The 15,054-nt window shown below is 41.0% G+C and overlaps 1 long non-coding RNA gene across 1 annotated transcript in view; it reads right to left on the bottom strand.

Moving 5' to 3' along the window:
• Nucleotides 1-4,940: 4,940 nt before the first annotated feature.
• LOC134735886 (uncharacterized) overlaps nt 4,941-15,054 on the bottom strand; it is a 30,302-nt gene continuing 20,188 nt past the window's right edge. The window contains exons 3-4 of the long non-coding RNA XR_010119454.1: nt 7,798-7,915; nt 4,941-6,980 (exon numbers count right to left, since the gene is read on the bottom strand). This is a non-coding gene — a long non-coding RNA (uncharacterized lncRNA). The remainder of the gene's footprint in view (nt 6,981-7,797; nt 7,916-15,054) is intronic.

Here is a 15,054-nt window from a genome sequence, read left to right as displayed (position 1 = left end):
GTATATAAGCATGCAACTTAAATACAAACAGCTAGTAAGCCTCTGGGGATATGTGGGACATCACTCATAATAAATATTCACCATAACTGGGAGTGGGGATGGGGGTCCACACTCATGGGTTGGAGTTTGGCTTGTTTCTGAGGTCCTGTGGGTTCCCTAGACTTTCACCCCTAGGCTTATCCCCCAAGGTGTAGTCACTTATGTGTGGTCACTTCCTGGGTGGCTCCCAGGAAGGGTGGGAGGAAGTGATCAGCATCAACGATGGTGCCCTCTGAAGCTGGCCAAATGGGACTTCAAGTTCATTCTGTAATCCAGGTCCCAAATCCACTTCCTATTCTAGTTTCCAGATCAAATTACTCTCACCCAAGTTAAATATATAGTATAGCTCACCAGAGGTGAGCGATGAGCCCGAAGCAGGGCAGAAAAGTAGCAAATACCTGCATTTCCATCAAAGTTTTCACGTAACACTCAGTCCACATAATGCTTAACATTCAGTCCACATGTGCTGGCTATGCAATTTTTAGTACAAAGCCCTCAAGAGCCCCCCAAATAAATATACAATCCAAGTAAAAATCGGGGCTTGCTATGCAAATATAGCCAAGACTAGCCCACAAGTTCTCATAATCCTCCAAAGCACCCCAAATAAACACCTAAACAGTGGCTATCAAGTGCAACCACAAGACCAGCGTGCCACACAAACATTCATCCAGGTAAAGGCTGTGCTCAGTGAAAATCAAGGTTGAACCCCAGCCCCTAGCTCCTCTTCCAAGATGGCCACCTGTATGCCCCTTTTACATAGAAATTCTGGAACCTTCTTAGCAAAATCCACATGAGATTGTCACAGCTCTAGCCACATATCCATCAAAATCAGAAAACACAAAATTCCCAGGCCATAGAGATGCCAAGGAAAATGATACCACAGAACCCCACCTTGTTGGTCATAACTGACAGAGACTTCATGGTATCTTCCAGAAGAAGGGCCACAAAAGTCACAGTTATCAGGTATCTACTAGTGCTAGCCATTACCCAATGGGATAGGTTCAGCTGCTATTTTGACAACGAGTAAAAGAGGCCCAGAGAGACCCCAGGAGAGGTCTCTAGTGAGCAGGGAAGATGCGCTTCAAACTCAAGTAGCCAAAGCCCACTGCTTGGTCCCTACAAGATACTGTTGTCCTGGAAGATGCAGGAGAAAAGAGAAAAAGGTCTGGTGTTCTTCCCATGATGTCAGTTATCAGGAGTCCATGACCTGTGACCCCCATCGAAAATCCTGCAGGTCACCATGGGATTCCACACCCAGGTGGGTGAGTGGGGCCTCTTCCCACAGACCGTGGCACTGGCCATACTCCTGCCTCCCTACCAGGTCAGGGCTTTGTCCCCACCAGTCACCCCATTGCGTTTGAGACTTGCTTCCCTATGTTAGGCTTCATGGCTGCTATTTAAAACATTTTTGTTTCCCTTTTCCCTTTGACCCTGGTGCCAAGCAAAACTTCTACAGAGCTATTTTCAAATCTAAATTTTAGGATCTTCAAAAAACAAAAAATTATAAAGAATTTCATCTAAATCTTTGATTACAAGAAGCCACTTAAAAAAAATTTTTTTTAATCTGAATGCCTGTAATCCCAGCATTTTGGGAGGCTGAGGTGGGCGGATCATGAGGTCAGAAGATCGAGACCATCCTGGCCAACAGGGTGAAACCCCGTCTCTACTAAAAATACAAAAAATCAGCCGGGTGTGGTAGCAGGCATCTGTAGTCCCACCTACTCGGGAGGCTGAGGCAGGAGAATGGCGTGAACCTGGGAGGCAGAGTTTGCAGTGAGCCGAGATCACACCACTGCACTCCAGCCTGGGCGACAGAGCATGAGTCCGTCTCAAAAAAAAAAAAAAAAAAAAGAAAAAGAAAAAAAATTTAATCTGTTGTTTAAATCTCTATTAAAGTGCAAAGCAACCTATTTTTCTAAAGGTAACAATTTGCACCACACTTGGTAGAGATGTGTAAGCCAAATATTACAAATGACTATTCATTGACCTTTTGGATTGAACATGATAATAATAAACCATTAGGGCCCTTCACAGTATGAGAAGGGTCTAGAATTGGACAGAATTTTTATTTACCTCCACTTTTACTTATATGTGCACAAAATTATGCCCCCCAAAACGGCCGCATCTGCATAGCCCTTCCATGTAGACCATGGCATCCTCTTATTATAATACTTTCTTGGATGGCTTTCGTCATCTTTTCACTCAATAAATACATAGAGACTATGGGATCCATGCCAGCCAGTGGGAATCCTGCTCTCATGGGGTTCATGTTCTAGCGAGGGAGACACACACTCACTAAATAAATAATAAAAAGAATTACAGATGGTGACAAAATCTCTGAAGCAATAAGCAGGATGTGGGCAGTGGGGAATGGGAGATATTTGAGGAGGGATTTCACTTTAGATAGAATAGCTGGGGAGGGCCTCTCTGATGTAGTACATTTTCTCCTGAGAATGTGAAGGATGAGAAGCCAGCCAGCCATCAAGTATTAATAGCTAACATCATTATTTAAAATTGTTATTAAAACATAATTAATGGCCAGGTGCCGTGGCTCACACCTGTAATCCCAGCACTTTGGGAGTCCGAGGCGGGCAGATCACCTGAGGTCAGGAGTTCGAGACCATCCTGGCCAACTGGTAAAACCCCATCTTTACTAAAAATACAAAAAATTAGTCAGGCGTGGTAGTGGGCGCCTGTAGTCCCAGCTACTCAGGAGGCTGAGGCAAGGAGAATCAGGAGGCAAGGAGAATCTGCCTCCAGGAGGCAAGGAGAATCTGCCTCCAGGAGGCAAGGAGAATCTGCCTCCAGGAGGCAGAGGTTGCAGTGAGCTGAGATCGTGCCACTGCACTCCAGCCTGGTGACAGAGCGAGACTCTGTCTCAATAATAATAATAATAAACATTTATGGAGGACTTTACTATGTGCCAGGTACTGTTCTAGACTCTGTATATGGATGATCTCATTTAATCCTTTCAAAGCCCTATTAAAAAGCATCCCATCATTTGTACAACAGGTCCTATCCCATTGTGCAGTAGTTAGCTCAAACGTGAAAAAGGTAAATCATATCTAGAGCATTGTGAATAATTTAAGCAAATTATGCTTTTTAATAAAGTTTACACTAAAAAGGTCATTGCAATAAGCACTTAATTTAAGTAATTGTTACACAGGTTCCTATTTCAGAGCTGGACGACTTTGCATCTCTAGGATAATTTTCCCACATTAAAAAATGCATGCATATGCTACCAACAACAGGTCTTCTCATTTTGTCTATTTTATTTACTGTATCAGTTAAGAATGCATTCAGCTGCAAGTAACAGAATCCTGACCCAGAGTGGCACAGACAAACGGAAGTTTACACCCACTTATCAAGAATTCTAGAGGTAGGTGGTTCCTGTTATTTCAGCAGTTCATCAATGGCAGGACTAATGTGTCCACAATTCTCTTGGCTTCTCTCTCATGGTTGCAAGATGGTATCACAGTACAGCTGAAGGCAGAAGAGGAAGGGAGAGACAACCCAGACTAATCTCTTTTGTCCTCTTTTTGTCAGTGTTTCATAGAGGACTCTTCATTCACGCTTCACCTTGTGAAATACACATAGATACCCAGCTATGTATGCATACTTCGAAAAGTAAAAGTAACAGATAGAAAAGTATCCCTCCCTCCCTCCTTCCTTCTCTCCTTCCTCCCCTCTCCTCCCTCCCTCCCTCCCTTCCTTCCTTTCCTTCCTTCCTTCTTCTGTCTTTTTAGACAGAGTCTCACTCTGTCGCCCAGGCTGAAGTTCAGTGGCGTGATCTTAGTACACTGCAACCTCCACCTCCCAGGTTTAAGCAATTCTTCTGCCTCAGCCTCCAGAGTAGCTGGGACAACAGATGCCCACCACCACGCCCAGCTAATTTTTTGTATTTTTAGTGGAGATGGGGTTTCACCATGTTGGCCAGGCTGGTCTCAAACTCCTGACCTCAAGTGATCCACCCACCTCAGCCTCCCAAAGGACTGGGATTACAGGCATGAGCCACTGAACCAGGCTGTATCTTTTCAATAACACTATTATGCATACACACATAGATAGGGATTTATTTTTTATTTTTATTTTTGAGATGGAGTTTCGCTCTTGTTGCCCAGGCTGGAGTGCAATGGCACAATCTTCACTCACTGCAACCTCTGCCTCCTGGGTTCAAGCAATTCTTCTGCCTCAGCCTCCCAAAGAGCTGGAATTACAGGCATGCGCCACAACGCCCAGCTAATTTTGTATTTTTAGTAGAGTTGAGGTTTCACTATATTGGTCAGGCTGGTCTCAAACTCCTGACCTCAGGTGATCCACCCACCTCAGCCTCCCAAAGTGTTGGGATTACAGGCGTGAGCCACTGTGCCCGGTTGAGAGGGATTTATAATTTCCTGTTGTATGCACCTTGATGGAACATCTGAAAAAAACATATCCAATGCCTGTAGTTTTAAGGCTTAGGGAAGATATTAGGGGGGAATAAAACCCTTTCAAATCATAAGAGAACAATTTGCATAATTCTATGTAAATAAATTAGAAAGCCTAGATGAAATAGATAATCATCCAAAAAAATACTTTTTACCAAAATTGACCCCAGCAGAGACATCATAAATCTAAGCTGACCAGTTACCATAGAAAAACACAAAGCACAGTGAGAGGCCTCCATGACAAAAAGGCTCCAGACTCTCACTGGGATGGGAAGCTGATGACAAGAAGGAAACATGAGGGAAACTTCTGGGGTGCTAGCAAGTTTCTATTCTTGATCTAAATGCTGGTTAAACAAATAAATTCCATTTGAGAAAATTCACTGGGCTGTACACTTAGGATTTGGAACTTTTTAGTACATGTATTACATTTTTTTTTTTTTAATGAGGAAAAGGAAAAAGGCACCAGGCCCAGGTGGTTTCACAGGGGAATTATATTAAATCTTTAAAAGTCAAATAATCCCAATTCAACTTACATTATTCCAGACCATAACATAACAAAAGGAAAACCTCAAAATTATTTTTATAAAGTATACCACTGATTCCAAAACATGCCAAAGATTGCACACAAAAAATTACAGATTAATTTCACTTATGAATATCAATGTAAATATTTTAAAATTTAAGCAAACATAATTCCATATTACATTAAAAATAATACATCATGCCTGGTAAGATTTATTCCAGGAATTCAAGGTTTGTTCAATATGAACGAATACAGTAATATTTGCCAAAATTTAATACTGATTCATATTTTAGAAATCCAATAAAATAGTAATGAATGGATGCTTTTCTAATATAAAGACTCTATATGTACCACATATCTATATATACTTAGTACAGTATATATCATGTATATAAATAAAATCTCCAAAAGTCAACATTTTAATCAATGAGGAACTCCTAAAAGCTTTTCCACTAATGTCAGGAATAAGAAACAAGAAAGACAAGGATGCCTCACATCATCACACTCTTTATCATTGTATTAGATGAATAAGCCAATTCAATTAGACAAAAGAAAGTAATGAGAGACCTAGAATTGGAAGGGGAGAAGCAAAACTACCTTTTTGACAGGTGCAGTAGCCACTGTCAGGTATCAGCCATACCTGTAATCCCAACACTTTGGGAGGCAGAGGGAGGAGGATTGCTTGAGGCCAGGAGTTCAAGACAAGCCTGGGGAACAAAGGAAGACCTTGTCTCTAATAAAAATTTAAAAAATAGTTTGGGCATGGTGGCTCACACCTGTAACCCCAGCACTTTGGGAGGCTGAGGCAGGTGGATCACGAGGTCAGGAGATCAAGACCATCCTGGCTAACACGGTGAAACCCTGTCTTCTACTAAAAATACAAAAAAATTAGCCGGGCATGCTAGCGGGCACCTGTAGCCTCGTGAACCCGGGAGGCAGAGCTTGCAGTGAGCTGAGATCACGCCACTGCACTCCAGCCTAGGCGACAAAGTGAGACTCTATCCCAAAAAAAAAAAAAAAAAAAAAAAAATTAAAAAATTAGCTAGATGTGGTGGCACATGCCTGTAGTTCCAGCTACTTGGGAGGCTGAGGTGGCCAGACAACTTGAGCCCAGGAAGCCGAGGCTGCAGTGAGCCATGTTTGTGCCACTGTACTCCAGCCTCAGTGACAGAGTGAGACTCTGTTACAAAAAAAAAAAAAAAAAAAAGTACAGGTGATTATTATTATAACTCTCCCCTCCAAAAATCCACGGAGAAATCATTACTAAAAAGTGAGAGGATTTAGTAAAGTATAAAGTACAGATTTATAAGATTAACATGTAAAAATCAATACCAGCCTAGGCATGGTGTGCATGCCTATAGTCCTAGCTACTTGGGAGGCTGAAGCAAGAGTATCACTTGAACCTAGAAGTTCGAGGCTGCAGTGAGGTATGATTGTGCCACTGTACTCCAGCCTATGTAACAACAACAAGACCCCATCTCTAAAATAATAATAATACTATTTTAAAAAATCAATAGCAGGCTGGCCACAGGGGCTTCTGACTGTAATCCCAGCACTTTGGGAGGCTAAGGTGGGAGGATTGCCTGAGCCAAGGAATTGGAGACCAGCCTGGGCAACATGGCAACACCCTGTCTCTTAAAAAGAAAAAAAATTTTTTTTAATCAATAGCATGTGAAAGGTAAAACAAGAAAGCTTTAAGAAGAAAATACAGGCTGGGTGTGGTGGCTCATGCCTGTAATCCCAGCACCTTGGGAGGCCAAGGCAGGCAGATCATGAGGTCCGGAATTCGACACCAGCCTGACCAACATGGTAAAACCCTGTCTCTACTAAAAATACAAAAATTAGCCGGATGTGGTGGTATGTGCCTGTAATCCCAGCTACTCAGGAGCCTGAGGTAGGAGAATATCTTGAACCCGGGGGGCGGAGGTTGCCGTGAGCCAAGATCGTGCCACTGCACTCCATCCAGCCTGGGCGACAGAGCGAGACTCCATCTTAAAAAAAAAAAAAGAAGAAGAAAATACAAGAGACTACTGCTTGCATAGGGTCCCCATGTTACATTTGGTTGATTCATCTCCTAAATCCCGTGTCATCTGTGGGTTACCTCTGCTCTTTTTCTTGCCCCTTATACGATTCCAACTCAGAAACCGAGTTGTTTGTCCTCTAGAGTTTTCCGTATTCCAGATTTTTCTGATGGCATCCCCATATTATAAACCTTCTGATTTGAACAAACCGACTATTTTTTAAAAAGTATGAAATCATCAGATAAATTTAAACAATGGCCGGATATTTGACAATACTAAGAAAACTAGTGTTAACATTTTTATGTGTGATAGGAGCATCATGATTTTCACGAATTCTTATCTTTCAGATATACCTACTGAAACAAAATAATACGATGTTCCAAAATCACACAGTGGGGTGAAGGCAGGAGTTGGAGCCATGCTGGAAATTGTTTTGCTACAGGCCCTCCTGTGGTAAATGGGCCACCGTGGGGAGCCTTGATGTTAGTGTCTGCCAATTCTCATGGTGTAAATCCCCCACTATGATTGATTTCAAACTCCCAGCAGTATGCCATTGGATATGGAGTTGGGAAGAGATGTGCACAGTCAGCTCTGAGCAGACAGTGCCAGTCAGCTCCAGCACATCACTGATAGTAGGGTGGAGGTGAAACAAGATTGGCCACGAGGTGATGCTTATTAAAACAGGGTGATCAGGACTTGGGGGTCCATTGCACTATTCTAATTTTCTATGTGTTGGCTATTTTAAGCAAAAGTTTACAAACAAGGGGCCAGGCGCAGTGGCTTATACCTGTAATCCCAGTACTTTAGAAGGCAAAGGTGGTAGGATCCCTTGAAGCCAGGAGTTCGAGGCTGCAGTGAGCTACTCCACTGTACTCCAGCCTGGGCAACAGAGCAAGACCTTGTCTCTAAAATAAAATAAAGTAAAATAAATTAAGAAAAAGAGAAAGAAAAATCTTACATTTCCAGATTAAAGTTTTTAAAACTTCCAATGTTAATGATGACAGTAGGGCAGGCACAGTGGCTCATGCCTGTAATCCTAGCACTTTGGGAGGCCAAGGCGGGTGGATCACTTGAGTCCAGGAGTTCGAGATCAGCCTGGATAACATGGCAAAACCCCGTCTTTCTACAAAAAAATAAAACAAAAATTAGCTGGGCATGGTGGCATGCATCTGTAGTCCCAGCTACTTAGGAGGCTGAAGCAGGAGGATCACCTGAATTCAGGAAGTGGAGGTTGCAGTGAGCCAAGATGGAGCCACTATACTCCAGCCTGGGCAACAGAGTGAGACCTTGCCTTGTCTAAAAAAAAAAAAAAAAAAAAAAAAAATGATGATTAATAGTAACAGCAACTATGTTGTTGAGAGCCTACTATCTACCTGTCCCTAATTTAAGCACTTTACAGGGAATAACTCAAGATGTTTTTATCCTTGCTTTACAGATGAGGAAACCAAGGAGTAGAAAGTTGAACAACTGGCCAGGCGCGGTGGCTCATGCCTGTAATCCCAGCACTCTGGGAGGCTGAGGTGGGTGGATCACCTGAGGTCAGGAGTTCAAGACCAGCCTGGCCAATATGGCGAAACCCCGTCTCTACTACAAATACAAAAATTAGCCGGGCATGGTGGTGCACACCTGTAGTCCCAGCTACTAGGGAGGCTGAGGCAGGAGAATTGCTCCAACCAGGAGACAGAGGTTGCAGTGAGCAAAGATCATGCCACTGCACCCCAGCCTGAGCAACAGAGTGAGACTCTGTCTCAAAAAAAAAAGAAAGAAAGAAAGAAAGTTGAACAACTTCCGTGGTTCAAGATCACATAGCTAATAAGTGGTAGAGTCCAGATTCAAACCCAGGTAGCCAGGCTTCTGCAACTTTAAATTCCAACTCAAGACACATTTTTTTTTGGTTTTAAGGAGCATAAAGTTTAACAGGCAAGAAAGAAGGAAGGAATAAGAAAACAGCTCCCCCGTACAGAGACAGAAGGAGGAGGGATTTGAACAAAGAGAAAACCCTCAACCCAAGATGCTTGATTCAAATAAACACCCAAGATTGTAAGATTGGAAAGAAATGCAGTGGTGTTGCTGCATGATAGATAATACGCTGTTCAGGAGATCTTTCTCCCAACCACAACTTTGTTGAGTGCCTCCTTAGGGCTAAGGCTGAACAAGATGATGGTGCCCAGGACAGGCTGGTTCTGTTCAAATGGGGCATTCCCTGTACTGTGAGGCAAATCACATTTCCAAAGTGGGGTTTCATCTATATGGGGCTTGGTGAGGCAGAGGAGAGGGGGATTATTGATATAAATTTCTGGGTTAGTCTTTCATCACCATGATGGTCTGGTAATTTCTTGGCATAAATCTACTAGGAGTAATTTTTTCATATTTTAAGAACAAATGTTTTCATCCTTTGTCATAGCACAGACTTTCATCCATTCAACAAGTATTTATTAGACACTCAACAATCCACCAAGCCCTGTGCTAGGTGGTCAGGTGACAGCAGCCAATGGGGTAGAAAACCATTCTCATGCTAGAGGGAGAATTGAGACCATACAATGGTAACCAAATAAATAATTAAGATAATTCAGACGGTCACAAAGTTTATCTACAGCAAGCTCAGGTGGTGTGGTGGTTGTAGGGGTATCATTTTAAAAGGTGTGGCTAGGGAAGAGCTCTCTGAGGGGGTAAACTTTGAACTGGGACTCAAAGGGTGGGAAGATGGCGAAGGTTGGAGAAAGGAGCTTGAGGTGGCGGGTGTCCCCATGAGGAAGGCCCTGGGGCATACCACATATTTCCAGCACACATTTTGAGACACAACTGTATTTTTGTAATTAATGACTTTCACGTCTTGCTGCTTAGAGATCCTTGCATCTCTAGGGATCTTCTGTTTCCAACATTGGTGACATACACTTTCCTGGGAGGAGGTGGGATTTGGGGTTGCATGCAGAGGAGAGTGAAGGAGGGTAGGGCTCAGGTGTCAGAGTCTGGGATAAAAGGCGCTGCTGGTATCTGTGGAGCCCAAAGCAGTGCCTGGCACAAAGCCAACAGTCCTTGAAGAGATGTGAAATGAACCAACTGGAGAAATAGGAGGGCGTTTTCATCACTTTTCTCTGGAAATTGACGGCCTTGTCAAGGTGGCTTTTGCAATAATGGGAAGGTAAGTCTAGGAACTCCGTCTACTTGCAGTCCTCCTCACATACACACTTCACTGCTTCAGAGATGAAGTTCAAGTTTGAGAAAAATTGAGATCAGCTGATACAAATAAGGATCCATGAACCAGAGATTAAGAATTGGTCCTTCTCTTTTTCCAAAAGGAGAGAAATAAAGAAAAAATATTGTTCCCCTGTTCCCCAAGGTCACGTTGTCTCAAAGGAAACAGAATGTCCCCCATCAAACTGAGTTTGAGGGGAGAAAGACATTGAGAAATGGAAAATTGAGTGCAGGGTTGGGATTACCAAACAGCTCCTGGAGCAAAGGTTAAGAACGCTTTTGTGTTTTCTCATCATTTATCCCGATTGGTACTTGGTTTAGTATTTTATAGCTCATTAGCAAACAGGATTCTTGGAAATTGTAGGAACTGGCCAGGGAGGGCATTCTGAACTGCGTTCTTTAGGTTTTTACAATTTGAAACTGAAGATCACTAAAACTCACATTGCATTTGGTAAATCTGTAGTTATTCAGTATTTCCCCCTCTCAGTTTCATCCTTCCGTCTGAATTATAGCCTTCAGTAGCAGTGTTCAGAATGACAAATTTTTTTCTGATGGCTCTTGAGATTGAAATGCCTTGGCCTCCTAAAGTATGGGGGAGCTCTTTAATCTAGTTTCATTCAGCTAATTTGGTACTAAAATGTTATCCTTAATTCCAAACCAAGAAACTTTTTGTACCAGATCACACTTAGATTGGCCTTAAAAAGCTATCAAAGAAACAGAGGCTCCCAATGAGAAATGGTAAAAGGTGAGGGAGAAACCAGACTGCTGATAATGCAAAATTTTAAGGAAATATTAAAGTTGACTCATCTTCTCAAAGAAGAGAATTATTATCACTGGAATAGCTAGAACAATGCCTATTTGTTTCTAGGAACAAGAATTGAATGCAGAAATGGCTAAATTTCACAAAAGAGAAGAGGCCTTTTCTTAATTAGTAACTGGAAATGCAAAAAAATTGATTACCTGCATGTACTGTGGCTGTGAATTAAACTTGCTTTACCTGGTTCAATTTACAGCAACAGTACATGACAACAAAGTGTTAAACCTTTACCCATGAAATTCTAGCTCATTGTACAACCGAGAAATTACCCCATATGGAATTATGTAATTGCCTTCATCCACAACTATAAGCGTTTCTATTACCTTCCTACAGAAGTTAAAATATTCTCATAGCAGTTTCAGCAATAAATTGAAATTGTAATCGTAGTTTATCATTTGCCTTAAGATTTTTACTTTTACTAAGAAGTAATAGTAGTGGAGAAACCATTGAAATTCTTGGTGTGGGCCAAGAATTCTTTTGAGAGCCTGTGACAATATGAGTTCACTCAAGTCAAGTTCAAATCTCAGTGAAACTTGATTCCACAAAGGCAGTACGTAGGTTGAAAATAAATGCTGAGTCTTTTATTTCTTTATGTCTAAAAAAAAGAAAGAAAAAACCTTTTTCACTTGCATACCTCAAATAAACATTTAAATTTTCATTCGGAAGCCGAGGTGGGCAGATCACTTGAGGTCAGGAGTTTGACACCAGCCTGGCCAACATGGCGAAACCCTGCTTCTACTAAAAATACAAAAATTAGCCAGGCATGGTGGCACATGCCTGTAGTTCCACAGTCCCAGCTACTCGGGAGGCTGAGGCAGGAGAATCACTTGAACGCAGGAGGCAGAGGTTGCAGTGAGCCAAGATTGCACCATTGCACTCCAGTCTGGGTGACAGAGTGAGACCCTGTCTCAAAAAAAAAAAAAAAAAAGTCACTTTTTTTCAATTATAGAAAGACATAGAATTAACTCATCTACACATCTGACCACAGTGAGGGCTTTGTCATGGATAATTCAGTGCATCTTCTGAAACCCAAATCTTCACTGTGAGAGTTTAAATTCATTAGAGTTTTGAGGATTAATTTCTGTCGCTGCTCTTGAAGTAAACAATGCCAACGAATTTTCTTTTGCATGCATTTGTTAGCGCTAGTGCAACAATGGTAACATTTAGAAGAAGGCTGCCATATTGGGCTTTGCTTCTTGCTCATTTGATTTTTCCTACAATGATATTGATGCTTTGGGTCTCCTTCTCCCATGCTTGACACACTTTTTACAAAGTAAGCTCTGAATCATAGCAAACAAAATTCAGACTATAGCGAAAGGGCTTACCATAGAATGCAAAGGATGAGTATCACGAAATTTGCCTATATACCATCCATGTTAATGGGTCAAAAGAGAAGATGCCTTTGGCAGCTTAATAGGGTTGAAAGGCATCTAAGAGCATTGAGTCCCTTTGTTTTGTTTTTTTTTTGTTTTTTTTTTTAAACAAAAGCCCTTGGCAAAATGATAATAAAAAATGCTTGTTTGATGTCATTTCACGTGTGTACCTGTGCATGTATGGATCCAACAGCCAGCAATATTCTTAAGATTCTTGAAGTCAGGAACAACAAAGCAGTACCTATTCTCACCACTATTAATTTTGGTCTGGAAGTGATGGTTAGTACAATTAGACCAAAAAAAATTGAAGTCGAAAATATGAGAAAGGAGAAGGTAATATTGTGATTACGTGTGGATGATATGATTGTATAGCTTAGAAAACCCCCACAGAAAACTCTCTTGGTGTACGATAATAAAAGCTTAACACTCACTGAGTGCCAAGGCCCCATTCTAAGTCCCTTAATACTCGTATACTATCTAACTATAATAATAAAAGTTAGCATTGATGGAGTACTTACCATGCACATGTGTACTACTTAAGTGCTTGCTATTCTTACACCATACAACTACAACAGTAAGATTTTCATTCGCATTGAGTGTTTATTATGTGCCAGACCCTGTTGAAATACTTTAATACTCGTAACAATTAAGAGGCTTTAAATCCCATTTCTGTTAGATAATATAAATTAACATATTACTACACATGTATTTCTATAATATACTTTATGGTGTAATTATATTTATGTAATATATTACATATTAAATTGCATATAACTTATATTACATTCTATAGTTTATATGTTATAGGTTATTAATATTGTTATATTTTATATTACTACATATTTATATTTATATATTCATGTGTTACAATTATACATGTACAAAGTGATATGAGATTGTATATTAAGTTATATATAATTTATATCATATTATATGACAATATATTTTATTATATGGATTAAGGCTACATAACTTCAATTTAAATGTATACCTTTATATCATTTTCTAATTATATATGCATAACTTGATATACATTAAATTATATAATTTATATTATGCTGTGCTACATTATATTTTATTATATATTATAACACTATACTTTTATATTACTACATATTTATATTTACACAGTATATTTCATATCATACAATTACACCTGTATAAGGTGAATTACATATTACGTATTAAACCATATACAATTTATATTATATTAGACTACATTACATTATATTTTAAAATGTCACTGTTTATAAAGGCAGAAACTGAGCCTCTGAGAGGTGTCCCTTGCCAGAAGTCAGGGAGAAGCTCACGGGCAGAGCTGGGGTTCCGGCCCCGCTTTGGTTCCAGAAGCCCAGCTTTTAACCCTCAGAAACCGTCCAAGACCTTCCCTGGTGGAGGGGAGCTTCACCTGTCTGCACTCTCCTTTGACAGGAAGTAGCAACAGCTCTGCCAAGGGCCACCGTGGTATGAATTTGTGTGAGTATGGGTGTGTATGTGTGTGTGGGGTGTGTACAAGAGTGTGTGTGTGCACACGCATGTGTGTGTAAGGCAGTCATTTTTTAAATCCCAGATGAGGCATGGTGGCTCACACCTCTAATCCCAGCACTTTTGGAGGCCAAGGCAGGAGGATCGCTTGAGGCCAGGAGTTCGAGACCAGCCTGGCCAACACGGTAAAACCCTGTCTCTATAAAAAATGCAAAAATTAGCCATGCACATGCAGCCCAGGACAGCTTTGAATGTGGCCCAACACAAATTCATAAACTGTCTTACAACATTAGGAGATTTTTCTTTTAACTCACCAGCTACTGCTAGTATATTTTACGTGTGGCCCAAGACAATTCTTCTTCCAGTGTGGTCCAGGGAAGCAACAGATCGGACACCTCTGCTCTAAGTTAACTCTAAATTTAATGCAACCCCAGAGTACCCTGATCTTTTTAATGTGGCAAAATCATCTTACAGTTTATCTGGAAGAATAAATTATCTAAGAGAATAGCAAATGGAATTCCAACAGTGAAGGTTGTTGGCCATGGGGTTGCCCTACCAGATATCCCACATATTATAACACGTTCTAGTGCGGTTCTAGTACAGGAATAGACAAGAGCCTGGGAACAAAACAGAAGACCAGAAACAGGCCAAAGTTCATGGAAATTTAATATATGATTAAAGGAGCATTCAGATGTATTAGTTAGGATTTGTTATATGTAACAGAAATGCAATATAAAATACCTTAAACAAAAGGCAAAATTAGTTGAAAGTTTCCTAATACTCTGTAAAGAGCAAGGGTGTATATCTGCATTTGGCCTCATTCCCCTAGACCAAATCTCTTTTGCAGTCTGTGACAAAGCCTGTCCCAAACTTCAGAGCTTCCAACCTCACCATCATAGGCTGAGAAGCAGGCAACGGGCTGAGCAGTGTATTCACTGGCGTGCTTCTATTTCTATTAAAAGGCTGTTAGTGTGCATGTGGTGTTGAGGGGAGAATGTATCTTTGTGTGAATATGCTTAAAAGGCCTAACTGGTATTACTGGATGCCCCAGGGAGGAGATACACAGCAGTGATCTTTTCCCCCCATTGGATCTCCGGAGATGGGAATCATTGTCTTCCTCATTTCGTGGCCAGACTTTCACTGGTGTGTGCAAGGTGCTTGTTTTATTTATTTA

The sequence above is a fragment of the Symphalangus syndactylus genome, chromosome 24, assembly GCF_028878055.3.
Source record: "Symphalangus syndactylus isolate Jambi chromosome 24, NHGRI_mSymSyn1-v2.1_pri, whole genome shotgun sequence".
In the NCBI taxonomy this organism is placed as follows: domain Eukaryota; kingdom Metazoa; phylum Chordata; class Mammalia; order Primates; family Hylobatidae; genus Symphalangus; species Symphalangus syndactylus.
Note: the sequence above shows the minus strand (reverse complement) of the source record. Positions and strands in the feature narration are given on the sequence as shown.